This window comes from Oncorhynchus keta, chromosome 6 (genome assembly GCF_023373465.1).
Source record: "Oncorhynchus keta strain PuntledgeMale-10-30-2019 chromosome 6, Oket_V2, whole genome shotgun sequence".
Taxonomy (NCBI): Eukaryota; Metazoa; Chordata; class Actinopteri; order Salmoniformes; family Salmonidae; genus Oncorhynchus; species Oncorhynchus keta.
The window spans coordinates 829134-842405 of NC_068426.1; the positions used below are offsets into that span (position 1 = coordinate 829134).

General features: G+C 42.9%; 1 long non-coding RNA gene across 2 annotated transcripts; it reads left to right on the forward strand.

Moving 5' to 3' along the window:
* The first annotated feature begins 2391 nt into the window (after positions 1–2391).
* On the forward strand, positions 2392–3427 carry LOC127930838 (uncharacterized). Of its 2 annotated transcripts, none has more exons than XR_008139589.1 (3): positions 2392–2824; positions 2895–3265; positions 3343–3427. It is a non-coding gene; the product is annotated as an uncharacterized LOC127930838 (long non-coding RNA). The 2 variants fall into 2 exon arrangements; XR_008139590.1 differs by having other exon boundaries at positions 2392–2753.
* The last annotated feature ends 9845 nt before the right edge of the window (positions 3428–13272 follow it).

Sequence of the window (13272 nt, forward strand, 5' to 3'; positions counted from 1 at the left end):
AAAGAAACAAAGTCATTTTCTGGTACCTTGTTTATTCTTTTTTTTTTTACTCAGAAAAGTAACTGTCAGAATGTACTCAGACCCCACAGGGTTTAGGAACGACCATGATTCGATCCACTACGGCCTATGCGTGATCCACTACGGCCTATGCGTGATCCACTACGGCCTATGCGTGATCCACTACGGCCTATGCGTGATCCACTACGGCCTATGCGTGATCCACTACGGCCTATGCGTGATCCACTACGGCCTATGCGTGATCCACTACGGCCTATGCGTGATCCACTACGGCCTATGCGTGATCCAACGGCCCATCAATGATCCACTACGGCCTATGCGTGATCCACTACGGCCTATGCGTGATCCACTACGGCCTATGCGTGATCCACTACGGCCTATGCGTGATCCACTACGGCCTATGCGTGATCCACTACGGCCTATGCGTGATCCACTACGGCCTATGCGTGATCCACTACGGCCTATGCGTGATGGTGTGCTGCCATCAGTCATCTGAAAAGTGAAACCTCACATTATCTGAAGAAGTAGCTGACACACATTCGATTGGAACTAACACGGAACCCAACCCGGCTGCGCCATCGTGCATAAATCAAACACGATCACGACACGCAGGTTAAAATATCAAAACAAACTCAACCAATTACATTAATTTGGGGACAGGTCGAAAAGCATTAAACATTTATGGCAATTTAGCTAGTTAGCTTGCACTTGCTAGCTAATTTGTCCTATTTATTTAGCTTGCTGTTGCTAGCTAATTTGTTCTGGGATATAAAGAGTTTTTATTTGACCTGAAATGCACAAGGTCCTCTACTCTGACAATTAATCCACACATAAAACGGTCAACTGAAATCGTTTGTCATCTCTCCTCCTTCCAGGTATTTTCATCTTTGAACTAACTATCTTTGTTACTGCCAAACTGTGCACTAGTGCACTATAGGGGTGTGTCTTATATGGATTCTAGGGATGTGTCTTATATAGACTCTAGGGGTGTGTCCTATATAGACACTAGGGTTTTATACTACTGTAAACTATAGGCCTTATGAAGGGTTTATACTACTGTAAACTAAATATATAGGCCTTATGAAGGGTTTATACTACTGTAAACTATAGGCCTTATGAAGGGTTTATACTACTGTAAACTATAGGCCTTATGAAGGGTTTATACTACTGTAAACTATAGGCCTTATGAAGGGTTTATTCTACTGTAAACTAAATATATATGCCTTACGAAGGGTTTATACTACTGTAAACTAAATATATAGGCCTTATGAAGGGTTTATACTACTGTAAACTATAGGCCTTATGAAGGGTTTATACTACTGTAAACTATAGGCCTTATGAAGGGTTTATACTACTGTAAACTATAGGCCTTATGAAGGGTTTATACTACTGTAAACTATAGGCCTTATGAAGGGTTTATACTACTGTAAACTATAGGCCTTATGAAGGGTTTATACTACTGTAAACTATAGGCCTTATGAAGGGTTTATACTACTGTAAACTATAGGCCTTATGAAGGGTTTATACTACTGTAAACTAAATATATACGCCTTATGAAGGGTTTATACTACTGTAAACTAAATATATAGGCCTTATGGTTTATACTACTGTAAACTATAGGCCTTATGAAGGGTTTATACTACTGTAAACTATAGGCCTTACGAAGGGTTCATTAACCAGTGGATGGTGAATACAGTACAATAAATCGCTGGGCCTGTGTTCCCACCTATCCAGGTCATCTACTTTAAGCTGTGCCTGAAGAAGGCCCGCAGCATCATCAAGGACCCCACACACCAGCCACGAGCTGGTCACGACCTTACTGTCAAGGCAGTCGATATCGGAGAATGAGGTCACATACCGCACGCACACCACAGCTGGTGCTACCAGACTCTTACTATTGTTGGAATCGGCTAAACTTTGAACATTAAGAGGGTAAATGAATGGAAATTAAACAGACTGGGTGTTAGAATGGTTTGGAATGGAGGTATTAGGTGAGAGGGGGAGGGGAGAGGAGAGCGATGTGCTGATACAGGGAGACAGATGGACATCTGTGGATTAGGTGAAGGAGGGGTTGAGGTCAGGAGAGCGATGTGCTGATACAGGGAGACAGATGGACATCTGTGGATTAGGTGAAGGAGGGGTTGAGGTCAGGAGAGCGATGTGTTGATACAGGGAGACAGATGGACATCTGGGTATTAGGTGAAGGAGGGGTTGAGGTCAGGAGAGCGATGTGCTGATATAGGGGAGACAGATGGACATCTGTGTATTAGGTGAAGGAGGGGTTGAGGTCAGGAGAGCGATGTGCTGATACAGGGAGACAGATGGACATCTGTGGATTAGGTGAAGGAGGGGTTGAGGTCAGGAGGAGAGGAGAGCGATGTGCTGATACAGGGGAGACAGATGGACATCTGGGTATTAGGTGAAGGAGGGGTTGAGGTCAGGAGGAGAGGAGAGCGATGTGTTGATACAGGGGAGACAGATGGACATCTGGGTATTAGGTGAAGGAGGGGTTGAGGTCAGGAGGTGAGGAGAGCGATGTGCTGATACAGGGGAGACAGATGGACATCTGGGTATTAGGTGAAGGAGGGGTTGAGGTCAGGAGGAGAGGAGAGCGATGTGCTGATACAGGGGAGACAGATGGACATCTGGGTATTAGGTGAAGGAGGGGTTGAGGTCAGGAGGTGAGGAGAGCGATGTGCTGATACAGGGGAGACAGATGGACATCTGTGGATTAGGTGAAGGAGGGGTTGAGGTCAGGAGAGCGATGTGCTGATACAGGGGAGACAGATGGACATCTGTGGATTAGGTGAAGGAGGGGTTGAGGTCAGGAGAGCGATGTGCTGATACAGGGAGACAGATGGACATCTGTGGATTAGGTGAAGGAGGGGTTGAGGTCAGGAGAGCGATGTGTTGATACAGGGGAGACAGATGGACATCTGGGTATTAGGTGAAGGAGGGGTTGAGGTCAGGAGAGCGATGTGCTGATACAGGGGAGACAGATGGACATCTGTGGATTAGGTGAAGGAGGGGTTGAGGTCAGGAGAGCGATGTGCTGATACAGGGGAGACAGATGGACATCTGTGGATTAGGTGAAGGAGGGGTTGAGGTCAGGAGGAGAGGAGAGCGATGTGCTGATACAGGGGAGACAGATGGACATCTGGGTATTAGGTGAAGGAGGGGTTGAGGTCAGGAGGAGAGGAGAGCGATGTGCTGATACAGGGGAGACAGATGGACATCTGGGTATTAGGTGAAGGAGGGGTTGAGGTCAGGAGGTCAGGAGAGGATGTGTTGATACAGGGAGACAGATGGACATCTGGGTATTAGGTGAAGGAGGGGTTGAGGTCAGGAGGAGAGGAGAGGAGAGGATGTGTTGATACAGGGAGACAGATGGACATCTGGGTATTAGGTGAAGGAGGGGTTGAGGTCAGGAGGTCAGGAGAGCGATGTGTTGATACAGGGGAGACAGATGGACATCTGGGTATTAGGTGAAGGAGGGGTTGAGGTCAGGAGGAGAGGAGAGCGATGTGCTGATACAGGGGAGACAGATGGACATCTGGGTATTAGGTGAAGGAGGGGTTGAGGTCAGGAGAGCGATGTGCTGATACAGGGGAGACAGATGGACATCTGGGTATTAGGTGAAGGAGGGGTTGAGGTCAGGAGGTGAGGAGAGCGATGTGCTGATACAGGGGAGACAGATGGACATCTGGGTATTAGGTGAAGGAGGGGTTGAGGTCAGGAGAGCGATGTGCTGATACAGGGGAGACAGATGGACATCTGGGTATTAGGTGAAGGAGGGGTTGAGGTCAGGAGGTGAGGAGAGCGATGTGCTGATACAGGGGAGACAGATGGACATCTGGGTATTAGGTGAAGGAGGGGTTGAGGTCAGGAGAGCGATGTGCTGATACAGGGGAGACAGATGGACATCTGGGTATTAGGTGAAGGAGGGGTTGAGGTCAGGAGGAGAGGAGAGCGATGTGCTGATACAGGGGAGACAGATGGACATCTGGGTATTAGGTGAAGGAGGGGTTGAGGTCAGGAGGTGAGGACAGATTCTCTTGAGAGTAATACATGTTTGGAATCCTGTTACCCTCTTTATTAGCTTCCTGTGGAGCCATCAAATGTAAGGATTAGAGAGAAAGGGGAGTGTCTTGAGTAGGATGTATATAAACTGTGAAGTCTGAAATCTTTAGCTGTCTGTTTTCAGCTGTACAGAACCTTTGGGATGAATAAACTTGGTTAAAGCTTCTCTAGTGTCCGTGGGTTATTTACTCTGAAAAATAAGAACCTAACATTATAATAGCTAAATACTGCACAATTTAAAACTCTTGCTCCCCCCAATCCCTCTTCCTCAACCTGTAAATATTGGGCTTGTTGAAGACGACATCATCCTCAGTGACCATACACAGTGTCTTCAGAAAGTATTCAGACCCCTTGACTTTTTCCACATGTTGTTACATTACAGCCTTATTCTAAAATTGATTACATCGTTTTCCCCCCTCATTAATCAACACACAATACCCCATAATGACATCACAAAATCTCAATGACATCATAATACCCCATAATGACAAAGCAAAAACAGGTTTTTATACATTTTTGCTAATTTCTAATTCAGACCCTTTACTCAGTACTTTGTTGAAGCACCTTTGGCAGCGATTACAGCCTCAAATCTTCTTGGGTATGACGCTACAAGCTTGGCACACCTGTATTTGGGGAGTTTCTCCCATTCTTCTCTGCAGATCCTCTCAAGCTCTGTCAGGTTGGATGGGGAGCGTTGCTGCACAGCTATTTTCAGGTCTCCCCAGAGAAGACTGATTAACAACCCATATTAAATATATTATTAATAAAATGTTAGTTTTTTGTAAATTAAAGAAAATATACATCAAAAAGAAAGGAGGACCAAGGCACTCTTCATTTAATTAATTAAAATGCCTTTATTAGTATGTCATGTTCCAGAGAAACAAAGTTTTAAAAATCCGATGCGTTTCAGCTGCATGGCCTTCGTCAGGGATGAAATAATAGAATGTCCCCTATTGAACAGCTTTTCCAATTAGCCCTAATTAGAAGAGGGAGTGGTTACACAATTGATTGGACAACACCTAGTAAGCAATACGATACACATTAAACAGTGAAATGCTGTAGCAATGTTATCATAAACATACAACTCCAAACTAGAAGTATGAGAACACTTAGAAAGGTAGTTCTAACATTAACTATGACTGGGGGAAGAGTCAAGAATAAGAAAGCAATATATTCCATAGTCCACTATTCTAACTCTCTTTTTGGTTTAACTGGTTAAGACTGTCCCCTTTTCTAATAGAGGTCGGAATATGATCAATACCCAAAGCTTGTAGGGAGACAGGGTTGCCATGGTGTAGGGAGGCAGGGTTGCCATGGTGTAGGGAGGCAGGGTTGCCATGGTGTAGGGAGGCAGGGTTGCCATGGTGTAGGAAGGCAGGGTTGCCATGGTGTAGGGAGGCAGGGTTGCCATGGTGTAGGGAGGCAGGGTTGCCATGGTGTAGGGAGGCAGGGTTGCCATGGTGTAGGGAGGCAGGGTTGCCATGGTGTAGGGAGGCAGGGTTGCCATGGTGTAGGGAGGCAGGGTTGCCATGGTGTAGGGAGGCAGGGTTGCCATGGTGTAGGGAGGCAGGGTTGCCATGGTGTAGGGAGGCAGGGTTGCCATGGTGTAGGGAGGCAGGGTTGCCATGGTGTAGGGAGGCAGGGTTGCCATGGTGTAGGGAGGCAGGGTTGCCATGGGGTAGTCTTCATTACCTACCTGTATGGCATACTTGTGTTCCGCTAAGCGGTCTTGAAGGCATCTCTTTGTCCGTCCAATGTAGAACACCTTTCACTGTGGACATTCCAATCTATAGATGACATGAGTGGTTTTGACGTAATACTCCATTTCAGAAGCTGTGTCAATAAAATACTTTTTTCTGTGCAATATTTCTGCAATGGTTGTAATATTTACATTAAAAAGAGCCACTGGGTTTGTGGTCCAGCCAAGTTTTTTTGAGAGTCACCCGGAAGATAACTGTGGACTAATTTGTCATTTAGGGTAGGACATCTCTTAAAGGGTAGGACATCTCTTAAAGGGTAGGACATCTCTTAAAGGGTAGGACATCTCTTAAAGGGTGGGACATCTCTTAAAGGGTGGGACATCTCTTAAAGGGTAGGACATCTCTTAAAGGGTAGGACATCTCTTAAAGGGTAGGACATCTCTTAAAGGGTGGGACATCTCTTAAAGGGTGGGACATCTCTTAAAGGGTAGGACATCTCTTAAAGGGTGGGACATCTCTTAAAGGGTAGGACATCTCTTAAAGGGTGGGACATCTCTTAAAGGGTAGGACATCTCTTAAAGGGTGGGACATCTCTTAAAGGGTAGGACATCTCTTAAAGGGTAGGACATCTCTTAAAGGGTGGGACATCTCTTAAAGGGTAGGACATCTCTTAAAGGGTAGGACATCTCTTAAAGGGTAGGACATCTCTTAAAGGGTAGGACATCTCTTAAAGGGTGGGACATCTCTTAAAGGGTGGGACATCTCTTAAAGGGAGGGACATCTCTTAAAGGGTAGGACATCTCTTAAAGGGAGGGACATCTCTTAAAGGGTGGGACATCTCTTAAAGGGTGGGACATCTCTTAAAGGGTAGGACATCTCTTAAAGGGTGGGACATCTCTTAAAGGGTAGGACATCTCTTAAAGATTATGACTGGTGGCTTTAGGAAAGACTTGGTGTAGTAGCGTATCACTTTGAATGATTCCCCAATTATTTTTAATTATTATTTTAATGTTCTCTGCTTCAGTGTTGTATCTTGTAACAAAATACACTCTCTCTGATGCATCACAAGGCTCTCCCCTTCGCAACAAGTTCTCTCTGTCAAGTAATCCAGCCCTTATACCTGCATCTTTCAGGACCTGAACGCTGTAGCAGTTTAAATGAATAGTGTACTTCCTGTTCTGAAATCAGTTTAAATGAATAGTGTACTTCCTGCTCTGAAATCAGTTTAAATGAATAGTGTACTTCCTGTTCTGAAATCAGTTTAAATGAATAGTGTACTTCCTGCTCTGAAATCAGTTTAAATGAATAGTGTACTTCCTGCTCTGAAATCAGTTTAAATGAATAGTGTACTTCCTGTTCTGATATCAGTTTAAATGAATAGTGTACTTCCTGCTCTGAAATCAGTTTAAATGAATAGTGTACTTCCTGCTCTGAAATCAGTTTAAATGAATAGTGTACTTCCTGTTCTGATATCAGTTTAAATGAATAGTGTACTTCCTGCTCTGATATCAGTTTAAATGAATAGTGTACTTCCTGTTCTGATATCAGTTTAAATGAATAGTGTACTTCCTGCTCTGAAATCAGTTTAAATGAATAGTGTACTTCCTGTTCTGATATCAGTTTAAATGAATAGTGTACTTCCTGCTCTGAAATCAGTTTAAATGAATAGTGTACTTCCTGTTCTGCACTTCCTGTTCTGATATCAGTTTAAATGAATATCTGAAATCAGTTTAAATGAATAGTGTACTTCCTGTTCTGATATCAGTTTAAATGAATAGTGTATCAGTTTAAATGAATAGTGTACTTCCTGCTCTGAAATCAGTTTAAATGAATAGTGTGATATCAGTTTAAATGAATAGTGTGCTTCCTGCTCTGAAATCAGTTTAAATGAATAGTGTACTTCCTGCTCTGAAATCAGTTTAAATGAATAGTGTACTTCCTGCTCTGAAATCAGTTTAAATGAATAGTGTACTTCCTGCTCTGAAATCAGTTTAAAAGAATAGTGTACTTCCAGTTTAAATGTTCTTCTGAAATCAGTTTAAATGAATAGTGTACTTCCTATCAGTTTAAATGAATAGTGTACTTCCTGTTCTGAAATCAGTTTAAATGAAATCAGTTTAAATGAATAGTGTACTTCCTGCTCTGAAATCAGTTTAAATGAATAGTGTACTTCCTGCTCTGAAATCAGTTTAAATGAATAGTGTACTTCCTGTTCTGATATCAGTTTAAATGAATAGTGTACTTCCTGCTCTGAAATCAGTTTAAATGAATAGTGTACTTCCTGCTCTGAAATCAGTTTAAATGAATAGTGTACTTCCTGTTCTGATATCAGTTTAAATGAATAGTGTACTTCCTGCTCTGAAATCAGTTTAAATGAATAGTGTACTTCCTGCTCTGAAATCAGTTTAAATGAATAGTGTACTTCCTGTTCTGATATTAGTTTAAATGAATAGTGTACTTCCTGTTCTGATATCAGTTTAAATGAATAGTGTACTTCCTGTTCTGATAGTTTAAATGAATAGTGTACTTCCTGTTCTGATAGTTTAAATGAATAGTGTACTTCCTGTTCTGATCAGTTTAAATGAATAGTGTACTTCCTGTTCTGATAGTTTAAATGAATAGTGTACTTCCTGTTCTGATATCAGTTTAAATGAATAGTGTACTTCCTGTTCTGATATCAGTTTAAATGAATAGTGTACTTCCTGTTCTGATAGTTTAAATGAATAGTGTACTTCCTGTTCTGATATCAGTTTAAATGAATAGTGTACTTCCTGTTCTGATATCAGTTTAAATGAATAGTGTACTTCCTGTTCTGATATCAGTTTAAATGAATAGTGTACTTCCTGTTCTGATATCAGTTTAAATGAATAGTGTACTTTCTGTTCTGATATCAGTTTAAATGAATAGTGTACTTCCTGCTCTGATACTTCCTGTTCTGATAGTTTAAATGAATAGTGTACTTCCTGTTCTGATATCAGTTTAAATGAATAGTGTACTTCCTGTTCTGATAGTTTAAATGAATAGTGTACTTCCTGTTCTGATATCAGTTTAAATGAATAGTGTACTTCCTGCTCTGAAATCAGTTTAAATGAATAGTGTACTTTCTGTTCTGATATCAGTTTAAATGAATAGTGTACTTCCTGTTCTGATATCAGTTTAAATGAATAGTGTACTTCCTGCTCTGATATCAGTTTAAATGAATAGTGTACTTCCTGTTCTGATAGTTTAAATGAATAGTGTACTTCCTGTTCTGATATCAGTTTAAATGAATAGTGTACTTTCTGTTCTGATAGTTTAAATGAATAGTGTACTTCCTGCTCTGAAATCAGTTTAAATGAATAGTGTACTTCCTGTTCTGATATCAGTTTAAATGAATAGTGTACTTCCTGCTCTGATATCAGTTTAAATGAATAGTGTACTTCCTGTTCTGATATCAGTTTAAATGAATAGTGTACTTCCTGCTCTGAAATCAGTTTAAATGAATAGTGTACTTCCTGCTCTGAAATCAGTTTAAATGAATAGTGTACTTCCTGTTCTGATATCAGTTTAAATGAATAGTGTACTTCCTGTTCTGATATCAGTTTAAATGAATAGTGTACTTCCTGCTCTGAAATCAGTTTAAATGAATAGTGTACTTCCTGTTCTGATATCAGTTTAAATGAATAGTGTACTTCCTGTTCTGATATCAGTTTAAATGAATAGTGTATCAGTTTAAATGAATAGTGTACTTCCTGTTCTGATAGTTTAAATGAATAGTGTACTTCCTGTTCTGATAGTTTAAATGAATATATCAGTTTAAATGAATAGTGTACTTCCTGCTCTGATATCAGTTTAAATGAATAGTGTATCAGTTTAAATGAATAGTGTACTTCCTGTTCTGATATCAGTTTAAATGAATAGTGTACTTCCTGCTCTGATATCAGTTTAAATGAATAGTGTACTTCCTGCTCTGATATCAGTTTAAATGAATAGTGTACTTCCTGTTCTGATATCAGTTTAAATGAAGTGTACTTCCTGTTCTGATATCAGTTTAAATGAATAGTGTACTTCCTGCTCTGAAATCAGTTTAAATGAATAGTGTACTTCCTGTTCTGATATCAGTTTAAATGAATAGTGTACTTCCTGCTCTGATATCAGTTTAAATGAATAGTGTACTTCCTGTTCTGATAGTTTAAATGAATAGTGTACTTCCTGTTCTGATATCAGTTTAAATGAATAGTGTACTTCCTGTTCTGATATCAGTTTAAATGAATAGTGTACTTCCTGTTCTGATATCAGTTTAAATGAATAGTGTACTTTCTGTTCTGATATCAGTTTAAATGAATAGTGTACTTCCTGCTCTGATATCAGTTTAAATGAATAGTGTACTTCCTGTTCTGATAGTTTAAATGAATAGTGTACTTCCTGTTCTGATATCAGTTTAAATGAATAGTGTACTTCCTGCTCTGATATCAGTTTAAATGAATAGTGTACTTCCTGTTCTGATATCAGTTTAAATGAATAGTGTACTTTCTGTTCTGATAGTTTAAATGAATAGTGTACTTCCTGCTCTGATATCAGTTTAAATGAATAGTGTACTTCCTGCTCTGATATCAGTTTAAATGAATAGTGTACTTCCTGTTCTGATATCAGTTTAAATGAATAGTGTACTTCCTGTTCTGATATCAGTTTAAATGAATAGTGTACTTCCTGTTCTGATATCAGTTTAAATGAATAGTGTACTTCCTGTTCTGATATCAGTTTAAATGAATAGTGTACTTCCTGTTCTGATATCAGTTTAAATGAATAGTGTACTTCCTGCTCTGATATCAGTTTAAATGAATAGTGTACTTCCTGTTCTGATATTATCACAAGTAAAGAATCAGAAAGAGACATCCTTCTTCATCTATCACAGTACAAGTTATATTTTATTTAAATTCCCAGTCTGACGTAATATACTGTTAAGACATTGACATTCACAATACAGTAACAGATTATTACCCTAAACACTGTTTTGACAGCTGGGGCACCAATACCTCCCTGTGTCCCTACATAGCGCTCTACAGTTGACCGGAATCCCCATTAGAAGGGAATCGGGTGCCATTGAGACAGATCCCATCGTGTTTCTACAGCACAAACTGCACAAACAGCACAAACAGCACAAACTGCACAAACAGCACAAACAGCACAAACAGCACAAACTGCACAAACAGCACAAACTGCACAAACAGCACAAACTGCATTCGAAACACAATAAAAAGTCTATTATAAACTAACACATGGAAGTCTGGAACATAAATCTGTGTCCCTTTATTTTACTCATAAGGCTGAATGAAGTCAACTTGGTGTAAAACTAATATCAGAAATATGACTAAAATGGCCTTGGCTTTCTGTGTGTGGAAGACGAGGTCTATTAAACTGCAGTGAAAAAGGTGCCTCTGCAAACTATTTAGATCTAGACTAGCTGAACATGCAACACAATGATTCAGTGTGTGTGTGTGTGTGTGTGTGTGTGTGTGTGTGTGTGTGTGTGTGTGTGTACAGTAGGTCTTTCTGATCGACATCCTCTCCCCTCTGGTGGTATCAGGTTATTACGGGACACATCCAACGACCAGGAGCCCTCAACCCCTCTTCCTTAGTAACAGTAATCTAGCTCCTCATTGGCCAGAACCAGCGCTGTCCGGCAGGGAATGTAGATCTGAGAGAGAGGGACAGAGAGAGGGAGGGACAGAGAGAGAGGGAGGGACAGAGAGACAGAGAGAGAGAGAGAGACAGAGGGACAGAGAGAGTGGAGAGAGAGAGGAGAGAGAGACAGAGGGACAGAGAGAGGGACAGAGAGAGAGGGACAGAGAGAAAGGGACAGAGAGAGAGACAGAGGGACAGAGAGAGAGGAGAGAGAGAGGACAGAGAGAGGGACAGAGAGAGAGAGAGAGAGAGGGACAGAAAGACAGAGAGAGAGGGACAGAAAGACAGAGAGAGAGAGGAGAGAGAGGGACAGAGAGAGAGGAGAGAGAGGGACAGAGAGAGAGGGACACAGAGAGAGGAGAAGAAAATCATACTGTGCTGTTAGGAGCTCTGTAATACATTGTTGATCACTCAGCCAAGATTCCACAGTGGAACAGTTCCTGGGGATCACCAGAGGAAAAAGGCCTGACAACCATTTTTTTCTCTCTCCACACACACACACACACACACACACACACACACACACACACACACACACACACGGAAGGGGAACAGCCCACTGTCTGGGACTGAACACCTCCACACCCCCCTCACTTCTCCATCCCCACTCTCCTCTACTCCCCATCCTCTCCTCTACTCCCCATCCTCTCCTCTACTCCCCATCCTCTCCTCTACTCCCCATCCTCTCCTCTACTCCCCATCCTCTCCTCTACTCCCCATCCTCTCCTCTACTCCCCATCCTCTCCTCTACTCCCCATCCTCTCCTCTACTCCCCATCCTCTCCTCTATTCCCCATCCCTCTACTCAACCTGTGATTCTCCTCTATCCCCATCCTCTCCTCTACTCCCCATCCTCTCCTCTACACCCCATCCTCTCCTCTACTCCCCATCCTCTCTACTCCCCATCCTCTCCTCTACTCCCCATCCTCTCCTCTACTCCCCATCCTCTCCTCTACTCCCCATCCTCTCCTCTACTCCCCATCCTCTCCTCTACTCCCCATCCTCTCCTCTACTCCCCATCCTCTCCTCTACTCCCCATCCTCTCCTCTATTCCCCATCCTCTCCTCTATTCCCCATCCTCTCCTCTACTCCCCATCCTCTCCTCTACTCCCCATCCTCTCCTCTACTCCCCATCCTCTCCTCTACTCTACTCCCCATCCTCTCCTCTCCTCCCCATCCTCTCCTCTACTCCCCATCCTCACTACTCCCCATCCTCTCCTCTACTCCCCATCCTCTCCTCTATTCCCCATCCTCTCCTCTCCTCTACTCCCCATCCTCTCCTCTACTCCCCATCCTCTCCTCTACTCCCCACCCTCTCCTCTACTCCCCATCCTCTCCTCTATCCTCTCCTCTCTCCCCCCCCTCCTCTCCTCTACTCCCCTCCTCTCCTCTACTCCCCATCCTCTCCTCTCCTCTACTCCCCATCCTCTCCTCTACTCCCCATCCTCTCCTCTACTCCCCACCCTCTCCTCTACTCCCCATCCCTCCTCTCTACTCCTCTCCTCTACTCCCCCTCCTCTCCTCTACTCCCCATCCTCTCCTCTACTCCCCATCCTCTCCACATCCCCACTCTACTCCCCATCCTCTCCTCTACTCCCCATCCTCTCCTCTACTCCCCATCCTCTCCTCTACTCCCCACCCTCTCCTCTACTCCCCCCCCTCTCCTCTACTCCCCCCCCTCTCCTCTACTCCCCACCCTCTCCTCTACTCCCCACCCTCCCCACCCTCTCCTCTACTCCCCATCCTCTCCACATCCCCACTCTCCACATCCCCACTCTCCTCTACTCCCCATCCTCTCCACATCCCCACTC